This window comes from Macrosteles quadrilineatus, unplaced genomic scaffold (assembly GCF_028750875.1).
Source record: "Macrosteles quadrilineatus isolate MER2022 unplaced genomic scaffold, UCM_ALF_1.0 Scaffold_9__3_contigs__length_116548681, whole genome shotgun sequence".
In the NCBI taxonomy this organism is placed as follows: domain Eukaryota; kingdom Metazoa; phylum Arthropoda; class Insecta; order Hemiptera; family Cicadellidae; genus Macrosteles; species Macrosteles quadrilineatus.
In genome coordinates this window covers 114,206,706-114,225,256 of record NW_026542602.1, presented here as the reverse complement: position 1 = coordinate 114,225,256, position 18,551 = coordinate 114,206,706, and the positions used below count along the sequence as shown (strand labels likewise).

The following is an 18,551-nucleotide window of genomic DNA, read 5'->3' as shown; positions in this document are numbered from 1 at the left end:
CTCCGGGTGGGCATATATTAATTTCACAAAAAAGATACGCCCCTTTGTCTTTCAAGCGTCGATACACATGTATAAATGACGACACTGATCCGAAAGAAAACATGGTGATTGTGTATTCCAAAACGTACGGCACCCGTAACTTCATTTACCTAACCCGCCATGTTAAACTTCCCTATCCCAAGCGTGATGTATATAACCTCGTTACTTCTGGAGTGATGTAAAGTTGAAAAAAACTCACTCGGTGATGTAATGAAACCCATTTAAATAACATTGAGTGATTGAGTGCTTAACTTATAGCTATTTACATTACAAGTGTAGTAAGAGCGTTTTTACATCACGCAAGTGAATGTTGTGCAACGAGCGTAAGCGAGTTGCATAATTCGCCTAAGTGATGTAAACACGCTCTTGCGTAACGTGTAACGTACAAGATTTTACCTGACCCGACAATATACACGGGGGAATATTTTTCATTATCCATTTCACTCATCTTCTAAGAATAACGTTCTTTTACAAACAAAAGCTAGGTTAGGAAAATACTTTAAAGCATAACAATAACATTCAAGCGCACAGCTGATTTCTAGCGTTGAACGTCGTTGGCTCCATAGAGGTATAATTTTTAAGTTAAGCACTCAATGTTATTTAAAGGGTTTCATTACCTCACCGAGTGAGTTTTTTTCAACTTTACATCACTCGAGAAGTAAGGAAGTTGTATACATCACGCTTGTGATAGGGAAGTTTAACATGGCGCACAACATTCACCTGCGTGATGTAAAAACGCTCTTACTACACTTGTAAGGTAAATAGCTATTACCCTGTCACAAGCATTTGTCATGAAATTTAATAATACATTGGTACAGCAAAAGTTGTGGAATCTAAACACACCATAACCAATCAACTACCCGTTCTAAAACAAATTAAATCAAAACTACCGCATAGTTGTGCAGTTAAACATTATGGATATGACGAATAGTTGTATTGACATTTTTCACGGAAACAGCAGAAAATTACAGTATGTACGTGTATTGAATTAAATTTAATATTTTATTTGTAAACTTAATTTGCCTACAACATTACATATAAACAGAGGTAATTAATTATTGCAGTAGTTAACTGTCCAAACGTCTTCCTTAAAAAATTCACCCATTATGGACAAAATGATTATTCTCACCAATACCTATATGGCCCTGGTCCTTAAAAAATCACCCATTATGGACAAAATTATAATTCTCACCAATTCCTATATGGCCAGGGGGTAAAATTCCGGGTAGCAAGTCAGTACTGTAGCTTGGTTTTCTTGTTATGACCTGTTAGTCATAACTTTTTTATTGTAATTTCAACACGGCAAAATGTTCTCACTTGACGAGTTTCTTTTAGAATTTTTTAATCAGAATTAGGCCCTATTGTTTTATTACTTTGATTGAAATTGTGACCATACAAAGTAGATATTTTAAAGCCAAGTATGAATGGAGATGAGTGTAGGATGAATGGCGCGATCTTGTAGTCTTGTTAGTGACTAAGGCCGACATATTCTTTTATTTGTGTCAAGTTTAATAGCCCATACAGCTAATGACAACTAAGGGACCTACAATTATTTATAGTGGAATCCGAACCACATTTTTGCCTTGGTATTAATGAATTTGTCTAATTATCAGGATAGTACTCCGGATAGTCGTAGTACTCAGTAGTGCAACAGTGCAGTTTGTTTGTTGACGTTAATCTACAAACAAAAATATGTACCCTGATTCCATTTAATTGTCCCATTTATTTGCCCGTCCTATTTTATATGACAAATATAAATTCATCAAGTGAAAGAAAATTATTACGCGACTAAAACTTTCTTGGTTTCCTTGTTATTGTACCAGTCTGTAGTAGCCAACCAGAGAGCACACCAACCAACGAATTAAGTTTATTTAATGTTTAATATATAATTCCTAATATTTTATTCTGTTTTCTGTGGTAGTAGCACAGAAAACATTAAAATAGTATATTTCTGTGGTAGAGTAGTCAGTACGCTGCTGGTGCCTTCTCGCATTCTCTCTCCTCTTCTTCTCTCACTCTTTCTCCTACCACAACCCCCACCCTTCATTCTTGATACTACCTGTACGCTGTATGTAGTCGTATCGTATGTAGTAGCATTGACTATATTATAGTCAATGGTAGTAGCTAGTAGCGGTGCGTGCGGTGGTAGTTAGTAGTTATAACCGTTGTAGCACAGACAATGGAATAAACCATTAAACATTAAAGTATTATATTGTCTGTGGTTGTAGGTTGTAGGCTATGTAATGTAGTAGTGCCTAGGAGGATAGTTTAGTTTAACCCTCCAAGCAAGAGAGTAGTCCTCACTCTTTTCTCCCTGTCACCCCTCCATCCCCCACCACCACATACAAGTTTACTCCTTCCGCTCTCTCCTTTCCTTCCTTTGTCCTTTCCCTTTCACTTTCTCCCTCTCCTCTCTTAGTCTCAGCTCAATTGCAGTCAGTTCCAGTTGCTCGTTGCTCAGTTGGCAGTTGGCACTTGGCCCACTTGGCAGTTCCTCAGTCCTACTCGGTGGTTCGTCCTCGTCCGTCCTCACTTCCAGTTTCCAGTTATTCCAGTGCAGTGTGCGTGTGCGCCGTTTGCGGTCAGTTTTAGTAGGTGTGTACATTTGAAATTTCGTCGGTACCTACTTTCATCGAGGTGAGCTTTAAATATTAGTTAGTGTATTGTATTTATCTGCATTTCTTTTAGGCCTTAGGCGATTTCTTTACTTTATTGTTAAGATTTTACGATACCACTTTTATTCAAATTATCGATACCTGTATTATATGGCAATGGTTACTCAACCAATTCTACTAGCATATTAAGACAACTTTTAAAGTAAAAAATTTCTTTCTGTACGGTACATGTAAACAAAGTTAAATTTAAATTACTAGCTATTTAGGCCTCCTATCTTATTCCTAGCAGTAAAATAAAATTGTGGTCAGCTTTGCTTTATGCCTAAGTTATGTGGCTGTAAGCCAGAACTAAGTTAAAACCCATTTTCTTTATGGAGTAAATGGATGATTTTTACATTTTAATGTTAGACACGACATTATGATTTTATACAATAACAATACCTACCTATACACAAATCATTATTTGGCGAGTTTTTGAGTGGTTTGACATATCGTTACCGTACCTATGCTAGCAGTTTGCTAGTTTGCATGTATTTATTTTGACTGGATATTATAATGCATCCATACAACGTAAGTTAGGGTACGCGTTATATGGAAGAATAGAAGAAAAAGTATGATTTCATTCATCCCTAATTTGAGTCGCGGTTAAATAATATATTTATTTTTGCATTTAAACGGTGAAAGTGATATGCCTATTTACTTTTGTAATACGATCAGCAATGATTACCAAACCAATTCACGCAATTCGAATGAGATTTAGCATATTTATTACATATTTATACATATTTATTGTTATTGTTACATATGTACATATTTATTGCTGTGGGTTGAAATGTTTACAAAAATGTATTTAAATTCTACAGTCACTTAAGGCCCGGTTTCCCCAACTCAATTAAACTTAGTTTTAAGTTATTTTTAAAAGAGAAATATTGTTATGTCTAGTCTATAAAATTGGAGATGTTCCGTTGGTATACAAAATAAATAAATAAGCATATCTAAACGAGAATGCAATTAGCGTTAAGTATGAATAGAGTAATAGAGAGAAGCCGATTAAATATAATCTCATTTAGGTCAGTAGGTCATGTTTACTATCATCAATTTTCGCTTACCGAATCAGTTAATACCTCTTGCAAATTTGTGTAAACTGTTTTGTTTGTAGGGAGACAGAGTCTATAGAATTTTGTATAGGCCTACTTCTATCATATTCACTAATTTTTATCGTACTCTGCCCTATTGTGCCATGAAGTAGACTACTAGGTAAGTAGGTAGAGTAGTCTATTGCTGAATGATTTTGACTAAATTTTGGAATTAAGGGGCTTATAGCCCCAAAAAACGGGATTGGTTTGGTGACAACCGCTAACTTACCTAAAAAATCGTATTTCGCAACATTTGAATTAAATAGCATTGGTCTTGTGGGTTGACAAAAATAAAAATAACTATTTGTTTGAGCAAAGTAACACAAATAAAAAGTAAACAATGATACCCCCGCCGCTGCAGACTAAGCGAATTTCCATTTACCGGGCTGGAAAAATTGTCAGATTTATTTCCTATTTAATTAACAATAATTTTAATGAGTGCTTAGGTTTGCTGCTACAGGGAAGGTATTGAGTTGTGTTTTTTGTAATGAAATGTTGATAGCTTAGAATAAAAGAAACAAAATTGCAAAATTTTATTAAAATATATCCCTTGTTTTATTACAAAAATATGACATGGGATTTTTTAATTTACATTTTTTTATTATCTCGTATGTCGTTGTCACAAAGCCATTTTGGAACTAATCCTATAATCTAAAACAAGCGCATGTACGGGCAAAGTTTTTTCTGTTCGAGGATTTTTTTCATTTTATGTTGTATATGGGGTATGGCCACGAGAAATCAATATGGTCATATAAAAGGCTGGGAAAAATCCAGTTTCTGTCCTACAGCCCTGGTTTGTAATAAAACTATTTTTGTAAATGATAAAATGTGTCTGATCAAACCGAGCAAGGCTCGATCCCCCGGGACTATGATTTTGTCTATATATCATATTTTTATCTGCTGTCATTAGTGAACGTAATAGTTGAACAACGGGTTTCAAGAGGGGAAAACATTTCTGTGTAACATTTTTTGTTTAATGCATACTTTTAAGTAAATGTTCTATAGAGTCTAATCGATCCACGAACAGAAAGCGGTATATGGATCATAAACATAAACAAATTAAATTAAGTCACTGGCCTTAAATGAAATTGTTCAAACAATATGTTAAATGGTATTAGTATAAGATTCAGGCCAGTTACGTACAATTTGTTTATGTTTATGATCCATACAACCAACCATAGAATAGCCACATCATACAACGATGTGGTTTTATGGGTTCCTTATCTTCTGCCACGCGCGGACTCACAGGAAGTAGCTTCCTATGAAATTGTCCAATCACTATCTAGGCGTTTCAAACTGTCAGAGAATGAGAGCATTTTTTTCCAAGGATGATCCAAAAAGGACATACTGTATACAGTTTTAGATAATAATTTTGTGGCAGACTGATTCGCCAGGAAATTTCATATACGATCACAGGATTCCCACGCACCTGAAAAGTCAGGGAAGGTCAGGGAAAGAGAAATTTATAGCCGAAAGCCGAAAGTCAGGGGAAATTAAAAAAAAGTTAAGTCATGGAAACTTATTAGCCTAATACCTTTTATGATCGCGTTAATTTTTTGGATGATTAGTTATGTTGAGATTTTATGAATGAGATAGTTGCTGAAAAGAAAGTTCTGAAAAATCTGTGGTGTATGTAATTACAGTGGAACCTTGATAACAAGTCACCCTTGATAACCAGTTTTTTCAAACTCCCTAGAATTTATTTCACCCTTTAATTACATGTTATTACAAACCTCGATAAGAAGTTAACCTTGATAACAAGTCTTATTTGATAATCCCCATCAAAGTCTTGTTATCAAGGTTCTACTGTATTGTTATTTTTTTTTGTTTTATTCAAAGGTGTAAGTATTTAGAATTTGATTTATTATTCGGTATTGTTTTGATAAATTCCCCGCCAAAGCAGAACTCCAGACTAAGCGAATTGCCATTTACATTGCTGGATTCCTACTAAAGTATTCCATTACATTTTTCAGATTAATTTCCTATTCATTTATTTATTTATTTGTTCACGGTATATCACCATTTTTACAGGGTTGACATTACAGGGTTGACATGCTGATATAGATACATTGAAAGATTCAAATAACATTATTCCCTTTAGCTGTAGCAGCACACTTATGTACTTCACTCCCGTAGTGAGAGGTGATTTCATCGAAATCTTGATAGCTTAGTATGAAATAAACAAATTCGCCAAAACATAAAGTAAATCGGTCTAGAGTCTAGAAACCTGCAGTAATAGCTTACCTATGGGAAATTCGCTAAAAGGGTGTGTAATGGCGGCTATGGGGATGGTAGAGGCTGTATTAAATAAAAAAAATATGTTTAACCGATAAATACCGAACATAGCCTATATCTAAATAAAAAATTAAAAAACGCAGAGTGCCTAACATATACCGTGGTCAGGGGAATTTACAGAAAACGGTCAGAGAATTCTCTTGAGATATTTTTGTGGGAACACCATTAAATCATTAGTCAATTATGATTATTCCCTCATTCCCTGTATATAGGCCTAGTCTAAAAACCCTTCGGCTAAAATATGCCCTCTTTTAGTTGTCTTGAATCTTTAAGACAAAATATTAATTCCTTCCAAAATCACGCTCACGAATATTTATCGATTCCGTCTAGAATGTTTACTACACAACAAAAACTCGCAATATTACAATTTCCATTCGATTTTTAAATTGTGTTTTATAATTGAAGATAATATTTTGAGGAAAGCTTTCATAATCACGTGTTATTCAGTACATGTATTTCAAGCATGTGAAATTTCCATTCGATTTTTAAATTGTGTTTTATAATTGAAGATAATATTTTGAGGAAAGCTTTCATAATCACGTGTTATTCAGTACATGTATTTCAAGCATGTGAAATTTCCATTCGATTTTTAAATTGTGTTTTATAATTGAAGATAATATTTTGAGGAAAGCTTTCATAATCACGTATTATTCAGTACATGTATTTCAAGCATGTGATGATTCCTATAGCATTCCTCCAATTTAGCATTTATGGAAGCCTATACTATTAGCTCTTCACCCCGTTTGACTCACAGAAAACGTACTACGTGGTTTGACTTCACTCATAGACACAGTCTGTGCTTCACTTCATAAGTACTGTACAGTATTACCTCGACAGAATTGAGAATTTAGTAATTTTGAACAGCGCAATCTGTAGGCCTACTCACATCAATCGGTGTGCAATCGGTGGCTCGCATCAACTACGACGATTTTGATAAAAATGCTAGCTACAAATTTAACATGGGGATGGAATGCCTATAGTTGTATTGTTAGTCAAAGAAAGGTATTAATAAAACTATTGATTGGCTAATTTAAGCTGAAATAAACAAAACAGAATACAGTAATACAAACAAATAATCATACCTGATCTCACTCAATATGGTAATAAAGTGAAAGAACAACAAACAAATAAGTACAGCTGAGGTATTTTAACATTAGGCATATGGAAAGTTCCCTTTAGAAAGGAGAGAACAATTATTTATCAAATAATGGATAGTTTTGCGCAAGGTTTCTCGTCATGACGAACATTTTATATAAGTATATGGTTTATGGGGATGTGACTTGTAATTTTATCAAAAGTTCGTGGGTACTTTGGGATTTATATATGGATTGCTGTGTTTTATGGACTTGATTTGTTGTTGTCAAGCTCTGTTTGACTGGATGAAATTAGTCTATATCAATCAATTATTTAAGATGGGGACGCCACTATGTGCGTATTTTAACCCAAATATGTATGAGTGAAGGTACATCGGTGTTTTAAACAAACGTGACCTATCACAACACCAATCTTCAAATCAACACAGTGACGGTAGAGACTACATAGCGACAGCTGGTGGTCGGCGGTTGCGCGCGCGCGTGTGTGCGCGTATTACGTGCAGGGTGTTTGTGTGTGTGAAGGTCGCCCTCCTGCGTGCAGGTGTTGCAAATAGCGAGCGCTGAAAAAGAACAATAATAATAATTTAGCGATCACATTCAGGCCCTTTTTTGACACGGTCAGTGCCCTTTGCAATATATATAACAGGGTGTCCACCAACGGGGAAATACGGGAATTCTGCGTGAGGTTTTTTAACCGGGAATTCCAAATTATGCGTGAATTTTGTATTTATACCTGAGATTTTCAATTTACCGATTGTGCAAGACAACAGTGACGTTTCCGTGACCGCGGGAGACGATAAAACGTCTACACACGGCCGCGAGGGATGATCCGAATTTTGCCGCGATCGCAGAAGACAATGATATGTCCACACGACCGCGGGAGATGTACATCTCGTACCGTTCTCGAGATATAGTCGTTTCAATGAATATTGCGATCCGCCATCTTTGTCGCCATCCCCCCAAGTTCTCGACCACCTGAAAAGTAGGCGACATGTGTATTTTTTATCACTACAGTCCGTATTACAACTATCAGAAAAGATATTTGATATTACTTCTTTGCGACACTTACAAACTAATTCTACTTTCGGAAAAAAACTACACGAATAGTCCATTTTTACATATTTTATACAATAACTGGTTTATTATTAGAGATACGACCACGGACCTGATGATCACTATTGTAGTCCATATTTTTAGGATTACAACGACGTTTTAACCGACGTTCTATCTTTTACCGTTTTCGAAATATCACCGATTTAACGCATAGCGCACCCCGCCATGTTTGCGCCCCCCCCCCACCTTATAGACCACCTTATAGGCGACATACGTAATTTTGATCACCACAGTCCATATTACAATAATCAGCAATAACATTGCGTACTACTTTCATGCATGCTCAAATCCCCTCAGCTCCTGGACTAGGCCGCGAAGGATTATCAGAAGTTTATCGCGATCTCATGCAAATTTAACTACAAAATTTTTTTATTTTTACATTTTTTGTGCCCCTCAAAGAGCCAATTGCCTTGCACCCTAGGCTCCCTAAGCCTACCGTGCCTATTCGGTAAATCGACCATGATCACATTGGTCCCATACACGGTCAATATTTATTGTGCAATATATTGAAGAAGCTTATTGACGAGTCACCATACACAATTCAATAAACAACCTACGGTTGAGTCAAGTCGTCAATTTTGAGAAGATGCACTGATAGATTGAAAGGATATTGTGCAGTATCACCCATACACGGTTCAATATCATAAAGATTGCGCAATATATGTCAAAATTGTTTGTACTCACTCAATGTATTAAATCTGATTTTCGCCTTCAATTTAACCCATACACATTCAATGATATTTTGCAATATGAAATATTGCGCAATAATACTGACCGTGTATGGACCCCACATGGCAGAGGATAACATTTTCCTGCCCTGCTCTGTGATGGCCCTCTAATGTGATCGCTGGTTGCAACACACATGCGAAATGTATTGATCTTTTACTTGATACTTGTACAGTAACTATAGTTGGCGTCAAAGTCACTGGCAAACAAACATCATGTTGGACATTTTTGGCTCGGTTGAATTTAATTATTTCACTCTAATTAATTTAGTTGACATGCTTAAACTTTGACGGATCATCCAACCACATGCTAGTTGGTACCATACTGAAAAACAGTTGTCAGTCCCTTTTATGTAGAGTGTGTGTGTTTGTTTACCATTAGTTTATTGTTATTTCACTTATTTCAGAACAAACCACAGATCTAATTAACAATAGCTTGTCCTCTGATTTTATAAAACAGTTGACAAAGTGTTCCTGATAATTTCTTTATTTACTAGTAATTCAGTAATTTCACAAATTTAACTACCGTAATCAAAGGTACGGGTTTCTTGTATTTTTCTAATATGGTATTTTACATTAAATCAATATAATTTCAAAGATACAGTATATTTCATAACGAAAGTAGAAATGTTTTGAAAATAGTATATTTAAAATGTAATTAAACAGATGTTATTCGTCTGTTATGCTTCAATTTTTATAACTTCTGTACTGTGTACTGACCGGGACATGCTATATGGCACTTGCTCCGACACGCGTTGCAACGCTGTCAAGTTGTTAGTTGTCTACCTGAACGCTTGGGCTGTATTCAGGTGCGCCCGTTTATTTGAAGCCCTTGCAACACTCTCGTTACTGTAGCCGAATTTGGTTGCATCACAGAAGAGAGAGTGCGACTGCTGACACTCACTCCACTTTCTATATTATAGTTATCTCATGCACTCGTATAAAACACAGTAAATGTAAACTTAGTAAGCTAATTTGAATTGATTTACTTTAAACTTCAGCACTCAAACAATCAAATTACCGAAGTCCCTATATTAAGATTTTAAAAAAATATATGGCAGCATACATGTAAAAAATGATACGATAGTAAAAGGTATTTGACATCTTGATTATAAGCCTGAGTGTGATTTTCTATAGCTATAAAATTAATTATTTTATACGAGTGCAGGCAAATGCGAGCACACAATTTAACGTGTGATTCAACCAGTTAATAAATCTACTTATTATTATTATTATTTTATATTAATTATGAGTACTGTAGGGTAAGTGTTTACTAAATATAAAATAAATGGCATCAGCAATCTGATACATACTTTCTCCCATTAGCTTGTCAACAACCGTTATCATGGGTAAGCGATGAGAGCAACTATGATATTTGATAGGTAAAATCACAAAAAAATGCATTTACTTCTGAACAGTAGTTTTTTTTTACAGAAGAGGGGGGTTGCACTATTTTGTTTAGAATTACAAGGACTATAACAGACGAATTTCAATCAAAATCTTTCATCAACCGTTCTATACAAAACACTTCTACGTCCACTATTGTTGTACGCCTGCCCGGTATGGGGAACTGCTTCATCAAGCTCGATTCGCAAACTGTAAACGTTTCAAAATAAAGTTTTATGGATAATTCTAAAATGTCCCTGGTATGTTCGAACCCGTTAAATACATTTAGAACTGGGAATCAAACGTATAGAAGATTTAATCAAGAAAATTACCTCCAAATCATTTACAAAACTTCTATTAACCTAGCCAGCAGCATTAGACTTTATAACACAGGCCATAACCTTCTGAAATCCAGAGACTCCGACTAAAACCCAGATTACCTCAAGATGTTTTATTATAACCATTGTTTTCATTTGTGTTTCATTGGTGGACAGCGTCTAAAATCCGACCCGCTAAAACAGTGACAATAAGTGCCTGAGGGGCTAGCCATAGCTGACCTCTACCTATGTTAATGCAATTAGTAATGCTATTTTTTTCTCATGTTATACCCAACCTGTATAGCAATTTAAAAGAATTTGTAATGCTAAAATAAATTGTAAAAAAATTAAATTAAATAAACAAACACCATCGGACCATCTGTTTAATTTAATTGATTAAACCGAATTAGGCTAAATTTAAATTCTGGAAGCATGTAAAGCGTAGGCCTTTTGGAAATCGGCCTGCGGGGCGGCGCCCTAGGAAGTTCGTTCGTACCGATGCTTTTTGGCAAATCTACACACTCATTTTCATGTGCCGTATGCCTATTTCTATTTGGCGATGACCACAAAATGAATCCATCACTTTTTACTTCGGGAACACTCTTATACCATGCAAATTGCACATTAAGTGTGTCTTCAGCTGATCATGGAAATTTAATCAACAATGAGCATTTTCTTTGTTGTTACTCTTTTTAGTTTATTCTTCTGTTATTAATATTTGTTATGACTTTGTTATTACTATTGTTATCACTATTTGTTATTACTTGCTATTACTATTTATTATCACTTTGTTATTACCATTGTTATTACTTTTCTAGTTAGTAATATTGCAAATGCCATCTCATATTGTATACACATATTTTGTAAAAAGGTGCAATCTGTTGGGGAAATAAATAAATAAATAAATAAATAAATAAATAAATAAATAAATAAATAAATGAGAACGTTCGTTGCTTTAAGGGTGAAAATTTCTCAATATTCCATTACCGTACCTTTTTCTGGAATTTTTTTGATACGATTCTGAACGTAAAACAAGTATTGCTACATTGTCAACATAATTATCTGCTTGCCTTTCAATACAGTTGTAAACTCGTTAGTATTTCTTAGTAAGTATTGTCAAAGGAGTAATAAATTTGGTTACACTGTAGTCCGTGGTACCTTGCTCTATGCTTATGGCATGAAAAAAGACCCCAAGCTAGCATGAGGTTTAGCATCTCTCTTATAACCGAAAAGCGGCTGTAAAAGAGTTTTTTTTTATTTATTTTTTTTTAAGAGGTTGGCGGCCTCTTTTAACCTCTTTTAAAAGTAGGTTATATATCCGTAGGATATCGCTTTGAATGAATACGGAGAAGCTACATGGTGAATATTTGTCATAAGTCACACTTTCCGGCCACGAAATAAGAACTTCCTGCCGCTAATTCGGTTGATTCGGTCAAGGTTGCGCGTTTGTTAGGTTTTATGGTAGAAACAATCATGACCAAGGTCATTATGGTCGGGTTTCCATTTTACTGGATGTCTTCGCGCACTTCTAACTACCATAGCTGTATATGTCTCACATAACTCCATGAAACACGACACAATACTAGTATTGTATGTCTTCAATAACATCAAACAACAGCATACCTCAATTAAATTAAGTAAAATACCCTAGTATGAATCTAGTCAGACGGCTTGCATGACATTATCATTATTTCAACCACAGATTAAATTTAAACTCAAATAAGAACCAATTTGATCGTTATTCGCCGCCGTTGGCGACCGGGGCGCCCTTACTGCGCCAGAGGGTACAGGTAGAAGGCCCTCACTGCGCCAGCACCCCCTAAAATCAGAACTGTACTGCGCCAGAGCGGTGTTTTCTTTGTAATAATAGTTCTGAGGGAAACTGTCGTAATAATGAGTTATTCAGTGTGATACCGTATACCTAAATTCAGTGTGTTAATCAAATCAAACTTATTTATCCACTTATTTATAAACACTCTGTGACTTATACAATCATAATACCTACTGCATTTTGTGCTAAAACCTATTACTACAATACTCAATCTACTTTATGAAATAAAGCTTGAGTAACAATGCTGATCCAAATATTAATATCTGCTTCTAGTTGTTGGTATAATAAAATATAATTGAATAAAATTTTAATTATGATTTTTGAAGTGAATAATTCTGTCACAATCATAATAGAAATAATAATATGTCGAAATTCAGTTTGTATTTTCTATAAGTATACTATATATAGGCTAACATTAATGGGAAGGCGAATGATATTCCAGAATACATTTAAACATTAAAAAAGGGTATTAGTTCCCAATATACAATTTTCCAAAAAGATTTATAATAAAACAACACTACAAACACACTACAAACTTTCGGTTGAGTTTTCAAACACGGGGCTCTAGCTCTCGTTTAATTTAATTTATGCCGGATAATCGATTAAAAACATTAATAATTATTATTTATTCTTGGGTTAGTAAAGTATGTCCATTGCCTTGAATGCGTTCAACATTTTGGACCGCAAACATATAATCTTTAATATTTATGGATTATCCTAGTTAACCTAAGTGATCAAATTAGTAGTATTCGTCTTAGTACTATAGAATCAATCCAAGTATGTATGATCAAGGTTTAGTATTCAAATAGAAATGGACTAAATATTTTTTCAACGCCTGTTATTTTACGAATTGAACTGTGAGTGGTCTTAATATTTAAATATTACTGTTTTTCTAGTAAAAAAACTTTCATTACTTAATATGCCCTCTGCCATCTCCATAGCCACAGGTCTTATGACTAATTATATGCTAAAACAATACCTAGTAAGAAATCAAATTCTATGTACTTGCAGCTTTAAATGAAATAAGAAAAATGGTAATAACAATTACATATTATATGCCACCAATTTTTCATAACTTTTGTTAATCTCTGCAGCAACTATTTCATTTCAACATAACAAACCATACCGCAAAATTAATGTAAATGTCCCTGACTTTAAACTAATTTCTACAATTTTTCCTGACTTAAGAGCATTAAAAAAAATTTCTTAACTTTGTATGTATATGGAGACTTTAAATAAATAACTAAAAAAACTAACAAAGAGCTCGGCAAGTATAAAGAAAATACAATAAGTTGTTATTTGGACATCTCCACCGTTCCTCTAGGGTGATCTTTGACGTAAATATAAGTTTTCAACTATATAACTAACAAAGTTTTTCCCCGTTCACTCAAAATTTTCTTCATGATTAACAACTAAACACTTTAATTCAAATAAATAAATAGAACGCTAACAAAACGAAACTCAACAACTAAAAACACATTGAAACAAAATAACAACTACAACTCCTCACGTTGACAACTAACGAACAACTGAAATTATTTCAGGAGGGGGATCAAATACGACAATATAAAAATATGTGACCAATAATAAGTGGGGAAAACAAAGTTGAAAATATGAATTCCAAATAACGAAAGCTGTGATGTTTGTTTACATTCGCAATAGCAAATGGTGCGTAAGGGTGTGTGGTTTGTTTACATCCCAAATTCCAATGGGTAGATTAACCAGAAGGCGCCCCCTCGCCTACCTGGACTAGTGCTGGCGCAGTACGGGTGTTTGCTAGAGAGGGATTGTTTAGTCCTGGCGCAGTAAGGGTCTACCCTTGGCGACATCTGTATATCTGTGTCGCCAATCAACATTATCAATTGAAAACAAATTGCTTGTAAACATTTGTATTGAAACATGTTATGACCTACGGTATCCAACTTTGGTAAGCAGTTTTACACCTTTTATATGAAAAGACTTTTCACTCTGTAGGGCATTACAATATTTAACGATGAATGTCGAGTTTTAGGATCGTCCAAACTTGTGGCAGTGGCTACTTGTCAACGCGAAGCAGCACCAATACTCGTACAGAAAAGAATCCGTACGCTCGTCCTCTGGAATCGCGTTTTCTGTAGTTGCACTTGACGAAAACTTACCACGTTTACGAGCTGTTTGTATTGTGAAAAGTTAACTGATAGTAGATGTTATAACATACATTAAATTAAATGTTCAGGTAAAAGTAGATAATATTAATATTAATAGTAATCTAATGGTAACATTTCCCCCGTGTAAATAACGCATTTTAATCAAATGCTTAGCTAACAAAGGCCCTTTCAGGCCTTTTCTTTTTAGCTAACAAATGCAGCACAGTGTTAATTCAGTTTTCTTTTTAGTATATCAATTTATCCAGGCTCTCTCGCTTTTTTCCATTGTAATATTCACGCCAACCCGAATTCAAATAGAAAATATTTCATTTCAACCAAGTCAGTAAATAGGCCAGTCAATATATACACGAAAAAAGGCAAACATCGCAAACGCGCATGTATCTACGATTTTTGTATATGTTGTTAGGTCCCCTAAGAGGAGTTTATACCCAAGTTTGCAACCCTGAAAACCCTGTGCTTCTCCAATGACACTCGAAAAACTGAAATTTCTGGCTAATTTTTTTGTTTTATTGAAAAAACTGACTGAAGGAAGCGTTTATTAGGTATATGTGTCCGATACTTTTTTAAAGTTAACTAAATTTGCAACAATTGGAACCCAGTTTGTGCCCTTTTAGTCCATTTCTTGCGGATATACAGTTAGTAAACAATAGGAATCTTTTTTCAAACATTGAAAGATTATCGGTAGGCTCATTTGCCAAGATGTGTGTCGGTTGAAGTAATGGTCATAGAGAAAGTCTTTAGGCAAGATTTTGTAGAGAATTTTAAAAGCTTTTATTTAATTCCAAAGTGGTGTGTTTAGGCCTTATAGCTTCTTAAAAAAGGTGTTAATGATGTCATCAATGTAGGTACTGACTACTGTTATTATTTATTTCTTTAAAGAGTGCAAGAATGTGAAATTGACATTTTATAGATAATAGATGTAACACATGGCTTCTAAAAAACAAACAATTACTAAGAAATATACTGAATTTGCTGGATATTGGGCACACTCTGATCCACCTCTCCCGCCTTTCTGGAAGTACACGTACGTCTGTCCAGACTCCAGAGCTTAATCCGCTGAGGAGCACCAGTAGGTCGACATCCTCCCCAATGATAAAAACCTGATCGAACGATAAACTCTTGGAGAGGGCAGTCCTCACTATATCAGAATCGGGGTACTCTTGAGATTGATGTATTTAAATACAATGCATCTCAAATTCAGTACACAGCATGGTGATCAGTCGGTGTTTGTTAGATTCATTTGAGAGCATTTTTGCTTGGGACACTTTGATGGGTATTATAGTTCATCAAACAAAATGTCACTGCATGAGAGAGAAGTAGAGCGTCACAGGCGTTCATCTGGTTTAGTGCTCTTCATAGCTGCATCTTGGGGGTATCCATCAATTACCACAGCAACGTTTTTGGCAAAGTGGTTTAAAGTAAAAATAGCTGACATATCCCACCACAATGTATCTGACTGAATCATTTCGATGCCAGATAACATTGTGCAAGATGTAACCACCATCAATCACTATGAACGCTTCGTTTCCTGGGATGATGTTTTCAGGGAGCGGTGTAAATGCTGAATAGAAGGAAGATTTTTGTGCCCTTGCGCATTCATTCTTAATTAAATAAAGACAGTGGATACGGTGCTACCTCATACGAAAATGCTGCTTCAATTGTACATCTGATTGTTTTGTGACGCAGACCCTCTGGAAAATATAAGGAGATCAACATCAACTCTCTTGTTGAATACTTTTACAGACGTGGTGCCTGACGTCATTGTCTTCACTTTGTCCTTTCGTTTAAAAGTTACTTTACCAAAGTTGTTACCAACAAGTTGTTTCACTCCTCCTGCTCCCAGTTCTTAAGATAAGTGGAAGTTGATGTCAGGGCCTCCGACGATACCACTGTGGATGGAAAATAGGCGATCGCTGACTGGGAATGGAGGGTGGGTGTTGAACCAGATCTTTATTTTTTGGTAACTGCAGTGTCTCTCGCAATTTGGGATGCCCTCATATCAATGTGCTGTTCTGATGTTAGAGTCATAGTTTCAGTGAAACGTTCCACCTCCCCGCAAATGTTGAGCATGGAAACCAACCCTACTGACCAGCGCGCCAGCACACTGCTTGATATTCCCCGACCATGAGTTAGCCCACCCTGGCTTTTCATGGACCTCATCAGTACTTGTTGTATGGTCAAATCTGTCCACAAACCAGATCAGAGCGACGTTTTGTGAAGGATCCCCCTGTGAACGTACGATACTCTTCTGACTTCATGTGTTTTTTTAGGCCAAGCATGTCTTGAAAGTAGAGTCCGAATCTTTTTAAGAAATACAACCCCAAAGACAACATTTACGCAAACTATGATATTTTTATATTTTAAATTTGTTTGTGAAACTGTAAGGCCTAGACACACAACTTTGGAATTGGATTAAAGCTTATTAAATTCTCTACAAAATCCTTCCTAAAGACTTTTCTCTATGATCATTACTTCAGCCTGCACGCATCTTGGCAAATGAGCCTACTGACAATCTTTCAATGTTAAAAAAAAATTCCTATTTTTTACTAACTGTATATCCGCAAGAAATTGACTTAATGGGCTCAAACTGGGTTCCAATTGTTGCAAATTTAGTTAACTTTAAAAAAGTATCGGACACATATACCTGATAAACGCTTCCTTCAGTCAGTTTTTTTCAATAAAACAAAAAAAATAGCCAGAATTTTACAGTTTTTTTTCAAGTATCATGGGAGAAGCACAGGGTTTTCAGGGTTGCAAACTTGGGTATAAACTACTCTTAGGGGACCTAACAACATATAAAAAAATCGTAGATACATGCGCGTTTGCGAGGTTGAATGCTGTTATTGACTGGCCTAAAATGTTTGTAGCAAACTGTTAAATTAGCAATCTTATTGACTGTTTACAATTAACATATGTTCTTCTTCTCACTTTTAATTTCTGACAACAGCTGGAGTTTCATAACAATTTTTGTTTCCCATGTTAATCTTATGGAGGAATACGAAACTTTAAAGGGTCCCAGGGCCTCACTGTCTATTGTCGGGACCACGTAAGGAGGAGCCTATTTACCATATGGTTTTGAATGAACCAATGAGAACCGTGCGGTGTTGCCAAATCTGTCAATACCAGCTGATTTGAAAATATTGCTTAGTATATTTTAATTAGTGTTGTCAACGGGCGATGTGACAACGTCGCACTAGCCTCGTCTTGTGATTGGCTGCCACCAACTGCAAACTTACGTGGTCCCGACAATAATTATTTCCCCAAAAAGAAAGTTTCCTGCACAACTTCACGTTACCCTCTTTCCATTGACACCAAAAACATGTCAATCGGTTCAGTAGTTTCGGAGGAGTAATTTGTCTCAAAAAACCTGCTTGCATATTAAATAAGTATATAGATTTTATATTAGATGCTAGATATTTATATTATAACTAGCTGTGTGCCCGTTCTACGTACGGGGATCTTAAAGTAGGCCTAGTCAGTTGAATGTGACAAAAATCACACAATGTTGGGTTTTTGGATCTTCAAATTCATTTATCATTTGGTCCAGGAGTACACTCTATATACTATTTACATTTTAACATGTATTTTATGAGTGATTACTGATGCTTGGCTAGTAAACATGCAGATCAACGAATCTCGCAGCCACTGCGTCTATTTCCCCATAGCTTTATTTACAATGGGATTTTATGGCTGTGGCGGAATATTTTCGGTCGAATTTATGGCCTTGTTTTCGCTTCCGATCTACCTGACCTACTATAGTGAGGGCCTCGGGAAACCCGTCTGGGAAGGGTCTACAGGTCAACGGACGTCAAAGAGTAGCGGCGTCGGTGTTTCCTTGTCAGTCCATTGTCAC

General features: G+C 35.5%; 1 protein-coding gene across 1 annotated transcript in view; it reads left to right on the top strand.

Annotated features, from left to right (window-relative positions):
• The first annotated feature begins 2,538 nt into the window (after positions 1-2,538).
• Positions 2,539-18,551, top strand: part of LOC129002071 (uncharacterized) — a 57,497-nt gene continuing 41,484 nt past the window's right edge. Inside the window, exon 1 of the mRNA XM_054429592.1 lies at positions 2,539-2,676. The gene's annotated coding sequence lies outside the window, so the exon portion shown is untranslated. The remainder of the gene's footprint in view (positions 2,677-18,551) is intronic.